Source organism: Protopterus annectens, chromosome 5.part0 (genome assembly GCF_019279795.1).
Source record: "Protopterus annectens isolate FY-2018-M chromosome 5.part0, PAN1.0, whole genome shotgun sequence".
Lineage (NCBI taxonomy): Eukaryota > Metazoa > Chordata > Ceratodontiformes > Protopteridae > Protopterus > Protopterus annectens.
Genome location: NC_056735.1, coordinates 1687449639 through 1687463215, shown reverse-complemented (window position 1 = coordinate 1687463215; position 13577 = coordinate 1687449639).

Genomic DNA, 13577 nt, shown 5'->3' with positions numbered 1-13577 from the left:
TAAAAGGAGGCTTACTAGTCGGGATTGGTACATGGGCATAACCAGAGACTTTTTCAGTGAGTTTTTGGTGCAGTCTTGAAGTGATTGCATGAAGGCAGTGTGGTTATGGGGGGGGGGGGGATTGTTCCATAATCTGGATATGATGCAGGAGAATAGTGCTTCTCCTGCTGAGTTCTTGGGTTTGGTCACTAGAACTAGATTTTTGCTGCTGGAGCATAGTGGTCTAGTGGAGCAGTAAGGTTGGAGCAGGTTTTGAAGGGATTTGACTTTAAGAGGATGGTTTACTAACTTGTGGGCAAGAGAGAGTTGATTCAGGTGAAGAAGTTGAGGGAGTTCAAGCCAATCAAGTTCTCTAAGTGAGATACAGTGGTGGCTGTGATAAGATGCACCAGTGGCAAACTTAACAATTTTATTGTAACAAGCCTTGAGCTTGTTTAGGTCTGTTTGTCTAAGGCAGGTAAGTATAGGAAAGGCGTAGAGTAAAGTGGAGATTAGGCGGGAATTGGCAGCAGAAATTATGGCTGTCTTGGTGGGGAACTGTTTGTTTCTGTACAATGCACCTAGTTTTTTGTGAACCTTTTTTATGGTAACAGAAATGTGAGTGTCAAATCTGAGATTGTTATCAATCTGAATACCAAGTAGTTTGGTGTGTTCTACTGGGGAGATGACTGCATTGTCTTTGGCTAGATTATTAATGTAGGGGATAATTGGGTTAGATTTAGTGGGTTGGAAGATAAGGAGTTCAGTCTTGCTCCTGTTGAGTAATAACTGGGCATTAGATAGCCAGTTTTCCATAGATGAAAAGGCTTCCTGTGTGATCTTGTGAAGCTTAGGTATAGTTGGGGCTGAGCAGGTGAGGGTGGAGTCATCTGCATACTGTATAAGAGAAGCATGCTTGGTGGTTATGACTAGATAATTGGTGAAGAGTGAGAATAGTAGGGGACTACGGATGGAACCTTGGGGAACACCGAGTGTTACAGAAAGTCGAGGAGATAGGTCATTATGCCATATAACAGATTGCTGGCAGCCAGTTAGATAGCAGTAAAACCAATCAGTAGCTGATTGGGAAAAGGATAGGTTAGTGGGAACAGAGATTAGAGTTTGTGTGAGACCATGTCTAAAGCCTTGGATAGATGGAGAAATATAGCAGAGGAGAACAGGCCATTATTTTTATGATGAAGGATAGCGTTAGTGAATGAGAGCAAGGCGGTAGTAGTGCTGTGGTATGGCCTGAAGCCACACTGGGTGCTGGAGAGGAGGTTATTAGCTAAGAGGTAGTCTAAGACTTGACAATGGATGCATTTCTCAAGTATCTTGGAAAGTAGAGAAAGGACGGCTATGGGGCAGTAATTGGAAAGTTCAGTGGAGGAGCCACCTTTATGGAGGGGAATGATGTGGGATATTTTCCACAGTGTGGGGACATAGCTTTCTGATAAAGACTGATTAATTAAGACAGAGACTGGATAAGCTAGGGCTTCTGCTGCTATTTTTAGGCATTAAGGGGGGAAATTGTCAGCTGTAAGATTTGTAGGCTTAAGTTTCAATAGAAGTTTTTTATATAGGAGGTAGTACTGATGAAAAAGAAAAGATTGTGGGAAGATTATTTGGTTTTGATGTAGGGAGGGTGGGTTAGGGGGTTGTGTTGTTTAGTCAAAGATGGAATGGTTTCAATAAAGTGTTTATTGAATGAGTCAGCAATACTGCTGGAGAAAGGGGGAGTGGTAGGTGGGGGGAGGCGCCTGCTTTACCTTAACCTTTAAACAAAACAATGGACTAGCAGTGTACTATAAAACAAATAAAAAGAAAAAATGCTACTCAGGAATTACAAACCAAAATTTATTACTTCCAAAAACACACCAGTTTAACCGCTTTTGTTCACTCTGGTAAGGAACTTCTTCAGAAACTGAGTAAAACCAAAAGGAAACAATGCTTAAATATAAGTATTTAAAAAAAAATGGCATCAAAAACATGCCCCCTTTTTTCCTTAAAGTAAAATATACCATTGTTAAAACTACTAACTTAAAATCATAAAGCTGTCAACATTCCAAAATATACATATAAACATGACGTGGTAAAAGAAAAAAACAACAAACAATACATATCACTAGGAGAGTGCATAAGATAAAAAAAAAAGATTAATACATAAAGATTTGCCTTTTAAAACAGGTTTTAAAGAAATGACATCGATACCAGGTGGACAAGTGCAGTTCAGTAAGACTTGCCAATGGAATTCCCTTTTTCAAGCAGGTTTTCCCAATCACCCCCACCGGTTTTTGTTCTACCTGTTCAAGGATAGAAAAAAAATGTTTTTTAAATCCTTGCAAACTAAGCTATGCTTAAACAAAGTATTAGTGTGATTGGATTTAAGAATAGCATATGTGTGTTGATAAATTTGTGTCTTTAACGGCCCAACAGTCTTGCCAACATAAATGATGGGCAAGACTCACATAGAGCCACATACACCACTCCCCTAGAGTTACAGTTGTATTGACCCTTCACAGGAACAAGGGAGCCCGCAGGATTTTTTGCAGGGGGGTGCAAACCCAGAGCCCCACCCACATAGCTCACCCCGCCCCCTGCCAACACAGCCCCACCCAAGTCCACCCACCCCAAGCCCCGCCCACACAGCCATTCCAGTGTCCCATTACTTGGCTATTTCTCCCCATTTACTGTAGACACTGTTCAAATCTGTGTGCATACTGTTTTTTGCTTTAGTTCTACAATGATTACAGGCAGCTGGATTTAATTTACAACTTTTATTTCAAACATTATAGCCCAAACACTGAGACATTTACTAAACCTAAACAAAAGTAAATGATAAAAGGAGTACCAAACCACGATGAAGGCAATAATGAGAGCGTTCAGCAAGATGTAACGACAGGCAAAATCTTTATTCCATACCAAAAAGTAAGCGCTTTTGCGTGGGTCATCCCACACTTCATCAGACAATCAAAAACCTAAACAAAGCAATAGTCTTACAATGAAAACAGACTTGGAATTAAAGCTTCTCTACTTTTGAAACTCACACTCAATGAAACAGCACTGAAACCCACATTCAAAGAAAATGCATCTGGCCAGTGGCAGGTTATTTACCTTTGAACTGTTTTCAAGCAATAGGCTCCTTGCACACAGTTAGGGCCATGCAAAAGTTATTTGATTTACCTGATTGTATTAATTATAATATATAATTGAATTATATCCCTTGTATTATACAGCAACACTTGTTTGAGTGTCTCTGCCGAAGTAAAAGTAATCTGAATAATTCCACATTAAAGATATCTGAAACTAATGAAGATGTTGTTGCTAGAAAACTGTATATTTCAGTGTTTCATCTACAAATTCAGTGCCTGCTGCCGTCAAAGAATAAATTGCCTATGTTAAATTAAAAAAATGGTAAGCTGGTATATTGCAATAGAAAATGGATGACAAGCTGAAAAACAGGTTCATAGTTATTAGGCATCTCATCCAAAGGAGGACGTCCTGAGGACTGCAGCATACAAATGTATATGCTGTAGGAATAGAACCTCAAGCCTTTACATTAAGATGCAAGTATTCTACTTGTGGTGCTACTAACATAGCTTTAAAACTTTATACCACAATAGAGATACCATTTGCTAAACAAAACAGTTGCACATTGTAAATAGACTTGGCATGAGCAGCAGTGAACTTAGCTTCCCTTAAAACTCACAGTTCCTTGAAAATGCACTTGAAAATTCCACCTGCTAATTCTAACTTGGCCATTTCACTTTCTTTCTCTCACAAACATACCACACCCCTCAAGGCCTCAACCTTAGTGCAAGAAATCTTGACAAAGCCTAAAATAAATAGGGTCAGATTATAAATATGGCTCTCAGAAACTTAGAAAATTGCAAGAGTAACAGGATTTGTGTTAGTATGCATTTTTCTAAATGACATGACATCTAAAACTGAAATGTCTCATTATTTAGCAACTTCAATCCTTTTTAGGAGGAATATGGGGCAAAAATCTGGACAGCTGAGGGGTATGCTACCTCCCTCTTATACACACACCAAATAATTCTGGTCAGACTTGAATTAGTTCTGGGAAGGTTGCACTGAATGGCACCGTGCTTGATCTGAAGTGGGTGAAATCCTGGTAGCTAGTGATAATAACTGATCTGCAGCTCAGCAATGTGGAGCATTAAAGCATTTTTAGCAGAGCATTGTTTCATCACTACCTATTGTGTTTGCACATAAGCTGTAGTTATTTCAAACATTTGCCTTTTTTGATTACTACAGAGTACATTTACCCACCAGAGCTATTGTGTTTTGACTTCAGTGTGGAGCTAGTTGTTGCAGGGCTTGGCTTTTAAGTAAGGTTGCAATGCTTATTTACCATATACCATTAAAGTCACCCAACTACAAGTGTACTAACACACAGACACTGCTATAAGACACTGGTCTCCAATAAAATATAATGAGCTTCTGAAAATACTGTAATCCTGTCCTTTTATTACAAATACTGTCATATGCATTTCAATACCCAAGGCTTATACATTATCTAGTCATGTAAATATTCTCTGCATGGCAACAACGAAAAGGCTTTCAATGCTGGTAATTCTTTAACAATATACTTACTAAAGCTTACTTGCATCTTACAATGTCCGACAAGCTTACTAAAGCTTACTTGCATCTTACAATCTCCGACAAGCTTACCTGATGTTCATTAAACCATGGCTACTTAAAAGGAGCAACAGGGCACTGTGACAGCATGCAGTTCCTGAATAATAAGAAGCATAAATCAACAGTATAAAAATCTGATAGAAAACCAGAACATTTTGCAAAATCAAGGACAGATGAAAAGCCACGGTCGTATTTGTGATCTACCTTGGATGGGGGAATACTCTGCACACTTACACTGCATAACTGCTCCTTGCCTTCCTTGGACACATCCAGAGCCACTACAATGGGGGTGGGGTGCAATAAGTATGTCATAATTTGAAATGTCTCTGGCTGACAGTGATGGCTCTGACACTCATACCTCTCAACTTCAGAGCAAGAAATCTGGACAAAGCCATACATAGAACTAGAAGTGGGACACAGGCCCAAAAATAAGGCCAATTTTTAAATATTGCTCTTATTAACTTAAATAGAACAGGTAGATCTTGCATTAGTACAAATTTTCTGAAGGGTATAACATCTGAAACTCAAATGTCTGCCATTATTTTCTAACTTCAATCTTTAATGACTTGCCACTAATTTGCCAGAAAACCACAATTTTATGAAAAACGGACCAAAATGTGATGCAAAAATACCTGTCAAAAAAGGGACACCTTTTTAATATTAACAGTTAACTTGAAGCAGCTAACAAAATAAGAGCATCCACATGCATTTCAGAAATAAAGGTAATCTATAACTGATCATTACAGTTATATATAATTGTAAACCCTCCACATTTTCTTCCAAAATTGCCATTTTGGAGGAGGGATTATTAGGGGAGAGCAACATTTTGAGCCAGAATTGGGGACAATTGAGATGTTTGAATACTCCTAATCTACAAAGTGATTTGTACGTACCTCTCAACCTCTTAATGCAGGAAATCTGAACAAGGCCAAATATATTGGGGAACATACAAACACTACTAAAAATTGCTCTTGTATAAACTTAAAGACAGTCTTGCATTAGCATGCATTTTTCTGAAGGTTATGACAACTGAAACTCAATGTCTGTCATTTAATGGCTTCATTCCTAAATGATTTGCTAGAAAACCACAAATTTTATGAGGAACAAACCAAAAATAAGCAGCAAATATCTATTCATTCTGCAAAGATATGGACAACTGAGAGGTATAGTTCAACCGGGGCTGTCTAAGTTTTCTACCCCCCCTCACAAAATCATGGTCAAATGGAGCCTCCCCCCTGCAGCCATTCCAATGTCCCATTCCTTGGTTATTTTGCCCCATTTACCATAAACACTAATGTGCATACTGCTTTACTTCTGCGATGATTTAGGATTTCATTTGAAAGTTCTATTTTGCATTTTACAGCACAAACCCTAATACATATCTGTTAAAGCAATTTAGTCTCACAATGAAAATAGACTAACATTAAAACTTCTCTGCCCTTGAAACTCACATGCATTGAAACAGCACTGAAACCCACTTTCAGAGAAAATACATTTTGCCAATGGCAAATATTAACTATGGGCTGTCTTCAAAATCATAGGCCCCTCGAACATACACATGCTCTTTGATACACCTTCCTGACTGTATTACATTATATTCCTTGTACAATACAGTACAGTTGTTAGAGGGCATTTTAAATTTATTGTTTTGAACATTGTTCCAGTAAACAATGAAACAAAAAGCATCCACCAATGACAAAACTGCCCAATTCAGAACATTTCCATCATAAAAAGTCTACTCAAGTCCACCAGTATCAGTAAAAAATATACACAATCTCTGAAGTAGTAAAATCCACATTGAAGAAATTTGTAACTAATAAAGAGGTTGCTGCTAGCAAACACTTTATATGTCATTGTTTAATCTACAAATAAAGTGCCTGTTACCCTTGAAGAATAAATTGCCTTTGTTGCATGCAATAACAAAATGAAAAGCTAGTAATACCGCAATAGGGAATGGATAGAAAACTGTTAACAGGTTCATAGTTACTAGGTATCTTTGCCAAAAGGACTGCAGCATCCACCCCCTTTACAACACAATACAGCATCAGCAATGCATTTACCTACTGTGGGAGTAGAACCACAGCCTTCAGCATCTAAAGCAAGTACACTATCTGTTGTGCTATTAACAATGCAAGCAGACTAAACATAAGCAGCACTAAACTTTTGCTCCCCTGCAGCTCTCAGCTCCTTGTAAAATCTACTCGACACTCAGCTGTATCTCTGAACTTTGCAGCACAAGAAATCTGGAAAAAGCCAAAATTTATTGGGGGGGGGACAAAAGGCCAAAAACCAGGGACACATTTTAAACATTGCTTGTATAATGTTTGAAAGTTGCTAGAATAAAATGCTGCGTTACCACCATACATTTCACTGCCACGTCTTGAACCCAGGGGACCCTGTGCAAAACAGTCAGAGCAACATACCACTATGCCAAATCAGTTGTTTTGTGAAAGAGGAAGACTGAAACTTTACCATTTAGTGAATTCAGTTCTCACCATAGCACAGCTGTCAACCTCTTAGCACAAAATACCTGAACAAAGCCAATAATGGGTGACTACAACCACCAAACATTCAGTGAATTCAGTTCTCACCAGAGCTCTCAACCTCTTAGCAAATAACACCCGGACAAAGCCAGTAATGGGAGAATATAGCCCCCAAACATATTCAGTGAAATCAGTTCTTACCATAGCTCTCAACATTAGCAAAAAACCTGGATGAAGCCAATAAATACCTGAACAAAGCCAATACTGGGTGAATACAGCCCCCAATTCAGTTCTTACCATAACTCTCAACCCTAGCACAAAACCTGGATGAAGCCAATAATGGGGGGGGGGGGGATACAGTCCCAAACACAGGGATACATTTCAAATATCCATCTTGTACACTTGGAAAATTGCTAGAATAAAAGCTTTTGGTACCATGCACTTTCTGAAGAATATGAAGTCTGATATTGAAATGTGTCCATTTTTTTTAACATTTGTTAACCAGGAAAGTCTGACTTTGAGAAAAAAAAAGCTAATTTTTAGCAGAGGTCCAGGGAGAAACACTCCAGACAGCCAAGAATAAAACCAGAGAAGATGTAGCTGTCAGGCAACAAGGACACAAATGCAGAAACCACAGATTTTATGAGGAACAGAAAAGGTATGAGGGAAAATCCTGCAACATTTTTACAAATGGTGGTGGGTAGGGAATTCGGGCTCTTGTCACTTGGGCCCAAGCCTTATTCTCTACCCACCACCATGTATACACACACACACACACACACACACACACACACACACACACACACACACACACACACACACACACACACACACACACACACACACACACACACACACACACACACACACACACACACACACACACACACACACACACACACACACACCTCTACCTGAAAGTGTCCCATCTTCCATCCGTCTACTCCCGCTTGCTATTCAGGTTCAGGTCCCATCTTCCGTTCGTTTCAGTTCCCGCTCGAATCATCCCGCTTGCAAAACCGTCCGTGTGAGTTCCCGCTCACAAACTTCTAAATATGAGCGAGAGTGATGATGTCAGCACGCCCGCGACTGGACTGTTAGCATGGACTTCTTTCTTCTTAAAGAAGAACACACTATCTTCTTAAAGAAGAACGCACGTAAAAAAAAAAAAAAAAAAACTTTTTTTGAAATTATCTAGTCAGCCGATTCCAGGGGGGTGCAAGTGCACCCCCTTGCACCTGCCTGCGGGCGCCCTTGCACAGGAATAATGTGTGGATAACTATGAATGTGTATACTGGAGATTTCAAGAATGAACCTGCATTGTTTACAGGAGCCACACTTCTTCATAACCCTACTGATTTATAAACTTCTCATCAAAAGCCTCTTGCCATTCAAAGATATTTTTCATATTTCTACTATTCTTGAATATAAATTTGAGTAAAGCCCCCAATTTACCAGTAAGACCCATGCAGGAAAAGATGGTAAACCAATGTTGTACAATGTCTGCTTTCAAGGTATACCATAAGGTAAAACCAAGGTTCTCAAAAAGTCGTTAGATGAAACAGAGGGAACTGGTGCCACATCATCATTGGTAGTACCACCACAAGGGGGGGAAATAGTTCTATATCTAGTGTGCCTGGAATCTGATTATATATTGTGCCAGTGTATCAAATAAATCCTCAGGGTGACCCCTTTCGTGGAACATATGTTTAAACTTATTAACCTCATCATAGATGTGAGCATCATTAGAAACCAAGCGACTGAGTCTGATGAGTTGCCCTTTAACCAAGTTCCACTTCTGCCATAATGGGTGTTGACTGTCAAAGTGTAAAAAAGAATTAGAGTAGGTGGGCTTCCTAAAAATACTGGACAAAAAGCAATTGTTAATGGAATCCTTGCTTAACAGAATATCAAGAAAGCTAATCTCTGAAAAACGATGTTGGCAAGTGAATTCCAAAACATCCGTAGTACCATCCAAGAATTGAATGAACATATCCAATAATTCAACACCACCACACCACAAAATAAAAATATTATCCAAATACCTCAAATACAATTTTCAATAGGCATTATAGGATGAGTTAAACACTTTGGTTGTTTCCCAAGCCCACAACACCATGTTTGCAAAGGTGGGGGCAGAAGCTGCACCCATGGCAACCCCCATATGTTGTTTAAAGTATTCACCATCAATGTAGACAAATTTATTAGTAAGAACTAATTTGATGCATTGCAATAACAGTAAAACATCATTATTAGGCAACTGGGTCTCTTTGTCCATAGCATAATGGAATAACTACATACCCTCACCATAAGGAATGATGGAGTATAAGTCTTTTATGCCAGTAGTAACCAAAATGACCCCATCATCATAGGGTACTGAACAAAGTACTTCCAAAAAATGCCAAGAATCCTTGAGAATGTGGGGTTTGTCCATGCAAGAAAGATTTAAGTCTGTAATCAACATATTTAGCCAAAGGGTCTGTCTTCGAACCTCTGGAGGCAACAATAGGTCTAAGTGGTGGGTTGTTCACAGACTTATGCACCTTAGGTATACCGAAAATGCCAGGAATTCTAGGTTTAGCAACATAAAGGTACTCCCTAAGGTGAGATGGAATGTTGAATGTAATAAACATATCAACTAGGGCCAAATCAATGGCATGCTAAACAATATTTATCTCATTGAGCGAAACCTCAACAAAAAATGTCCCATTGTACAGATATTCAAACATCTTGGAAGAATACCAGATTTTGTCCATGACAACAACACCACCCCCTTTGTCAGGGTTCATGATACGGATGGAAAACAGTGCATGTCTCTCTGCTTGGTCCAAGTTGCAAAGTTTGGACTTACCATTGTTACAGCACCACTCCCTGATGCTATTTTCACATAAACGTTCAAATATATCAATACTCAGTAAAAGTGGTGGGTTGAAGACACTAGATCTTTTCAAAGTAGGGATATTGTCATTGCCTGATGGTAAAATGCAGGACAAATTCAACTTCCTAGTGAATAGTTTCAGCTCCATGACCAAGTCCACTACCGAGGGTTGCCTAGAAGGGACAAATTTAAAACCCTTTTGTAAAACAGATTCCACGGCTTCAGTAATAGAGCAGAGTGGTTAAAGATCTTAAAACCTTTGTATACAAAAATATTCACAGTACCTGCATTTTCGAACACAGAAAGTTAATCCACGATTACTTCCAATACCTCAAATGTGGACGCTGGTTCTGCCGAAAACCCTGCCCGGGGGAGGTGTAGTTGTTATTCCGGATGTTATAGTGCTGATTATTACTACCACAGACTTCACTATCAGCACACCCCAACATCTCCCTCCTCTCCTCCAGCCTTCTGGATCTTCTAGGACCCATATTATGAGAAACATCAGGGGGAAGTTGTTCAGTGGGCTGATTGTCCAAAACCTCCTTCTAATCATTGCCACAAGGAGGGTTAGGGTACACCCTTTTATTGATGTAATCATTGTTATCCCTCACCGTCTTTTTTTGTTTTCTTTAAGGAGGCAGCCTCATAATCCTGCACCTTCCTCAAAATATCTCTGTAATCATTTAACCGGTGAGTGAATAACAAATCACTCTTGATGTCCAGATCCAAGTTATGCACTTCGTCCTCCAATGTAATGAGCCATCTCATGTTGTCTCGAACCATGATGTTCATCAGTTCAATCCCTGTATGGTCGAAAAAATACAATAATTTTGTGTGTAAAACTGAGCCAAAAGTAACCCCATTGGGGTATTTGTAAATCCAAAGGCCCTTAGGTGCATGTTTATTTGATATACAAAATCACAAAAAAGAGGTGTCCATCTGTAGTGATTTATATTTAAAAATTAAATTCTCAAACCACTTAATTTTAGAGCCCAGCATAATGTCAGAGTCATTCACTCGTGCAGGGCTACTGTGCAAATTAGCTGCAGCAGTATCACCAAACAAAAATTTGGCCTCCAAACAAGACTGGATGTCATTCTGTGGGTCCCAAAGCAGGAACAGAATTAATAATCCCCTAAGCACCGTTGTTAAAATCCAAACTATTTGCAAGAGGCAATTGTTCACATTCACTACTGGAAGCAGTACCATGCTAACTTGGACCAAGCAGAGAGACATGCACTGTTTTCCCTGGCTAAGGACAACAACATCTGTATCATGAACCCTGACAAAGGGGGTGGTGTCGTTCTCATGGACAAAAATTTGTTTTCTTCCAAGATGTTTGAATATCTATACAATGGGACATTTTTTGTTGAGGCTTCTCTCAATGAGATAAATGTTGCTCACCAGGCCATTGATATGGCCCTAGAAGATATGTTTATTACATTCAACATTCCATCTCACCTTAGGGAGTACTTTTATGTTACTAAACCTAGAATTCCTGGTATTTTTGGTATCCCTAAAGTGCATAAGTCTGTGAACAACCCATCACTTAGACCTATTGTTGCCTCTGGAGGTTCGAAGACAAGGCCTTTAGCTAAATATGTTGATTACAGACTTAAATCTTTCTCCATGGACAAACCACATTCTCAAGGATTCTTGGCATTTTTTGGAAGTACTTTGTTCAGTACCCTATGATGATGGGGTCATTTTGGTTGCTAGTGACATAAAAGACTTGTGCTCCATCATTCCTCATGGGGAGGGTATGGAGTTATTCCATTATGCTATGGACAAAGGGACCCTAATAATGATGTTTTACTGTTATTGCAATGCATGGAATTAATTCTTACTAATAACTTTGTCTACTTTGATGGCGAAAACTTTAAACAGCATAGGGGGTTGCCATGGGTGCAGCTTCTGCCCCCATCTTTGCAAACATGGTGTTGTGGACTTGGGAAACAACCAAAGTGTTTAACCCATCCTATATTGCCTATTTAAAACTGTATTTGAGGTATTTCGATGATATTTTTATTTTATGGCGTGGTGGTGTTGAATTATTGGACATGTTCATTCAATTCCTGCATGGTACTACAGATTTTTTGGAATTCACTTGCCAACATCATTTTTCAGAGATTAGTTTTCTTGATATTCTGTTAAGCAAGGATTCCATTAACAATTGCTTTTTGTCCAGTATTTTTAGGAACCCACCTACTCTAATTCTTTTTTACACTTTGACAGTCAACACCCATTATGGCAGAAGTGGAACTTGGTTAAAGGGCAACTCATCAGACTCACCCGCTAGGTTTCTAATGATGCTCATTTCTATGATGAGGTTAATAAGATGAAACATATGTTCCTTGAAAGGGGTTACCCTGAGGATTTATTTGACACATTGGCACAATATGTAATCAGTTCCAGGCACACTAAATATAGACCTATTTTGTGCCCTTGTGGTGGTACTACCAATGATGATGTTACACCAGTTCCCTCTGTTTTATCAAATGACCTTTCGAGAGCCTTGGTTTTACCTTATAGTAAAGGTATTGATACCCTGAAAGCAGACATTGTACAACACTGGTCTACCGTCTTTTCCAGCATGGGTCTTACTGGTAAATTGGGGGCTTTACACAAATTTATATTCAAGAATAGTAGAAATATGAAAAATATCTTTGAATGGCAAGGGGTCTATGATGAGAAGTTTATAAATCAGTGGGGTATGAAGAAGTGTGGTTCCTGTAAACAATGCAGGTTCATTCTTGAAGGCTCCAGTATACACATTCATGGTTATCCACACATTATTCCTGTGAAGGGTCAATATAACTGTAACTCTAGGGGAGTGGTGTATGTGGCTGTATGTGTGCCTTGCCCATCATTTATGTTGGCAAGACTGTTGGGCCGTTAAAGACACAAATTTATCAACACACATACGCCATTTATGAGTTCAATCACACTAATACTTTGTTTAAGCATAGCTTAGTTTGCAAGGATTTAAAAAAAAACATTTATTTTTCTATCCTTGAACAGGTGTGGGGGGGGGGGTGATTGGGTAAACCTGCTTGAAAAAAGGGAATTCCATTGGCAAGTCTTACTGAACTGCACTTGTCCACCTGGTATCGATGTAATTTCTTTAAAATCTGTTTTAAAAGGCAAATCTTTATGTATTAGTTAATCTTATTTTTAACCTTATGCACTCTCCTAGTGATATTATGTATTGTTTGTTGTTTTTTTCTTTTACCGCAAGTCATGTTTACATGTATATCTTGGAATGTTGGCAGCTTTATGATTTTAATTGTAGTAGTTTTAACAATGGTGTATTTTAGCTTAAGGAAAAAGGGGGGGGGGGGTTGGAACCATTTTTTAAAATAGTTGTATTTAAGCATTGTTTCCTTTTGGTTTTACTCAGTTTCTGAAGAAGTTGCTTACCAGAGTGAATGAAAGTGCTTAAACTGATGCGTTTCTGGATGTAATAAATTATGGTTCATGGTTCCCGAGTAGCGTTTTTTCTTTTTACCTTAATCTTTTTAGAATACTTTGTTCTACTTTATGAATATAATATGCTGTATGGATATTGTTAT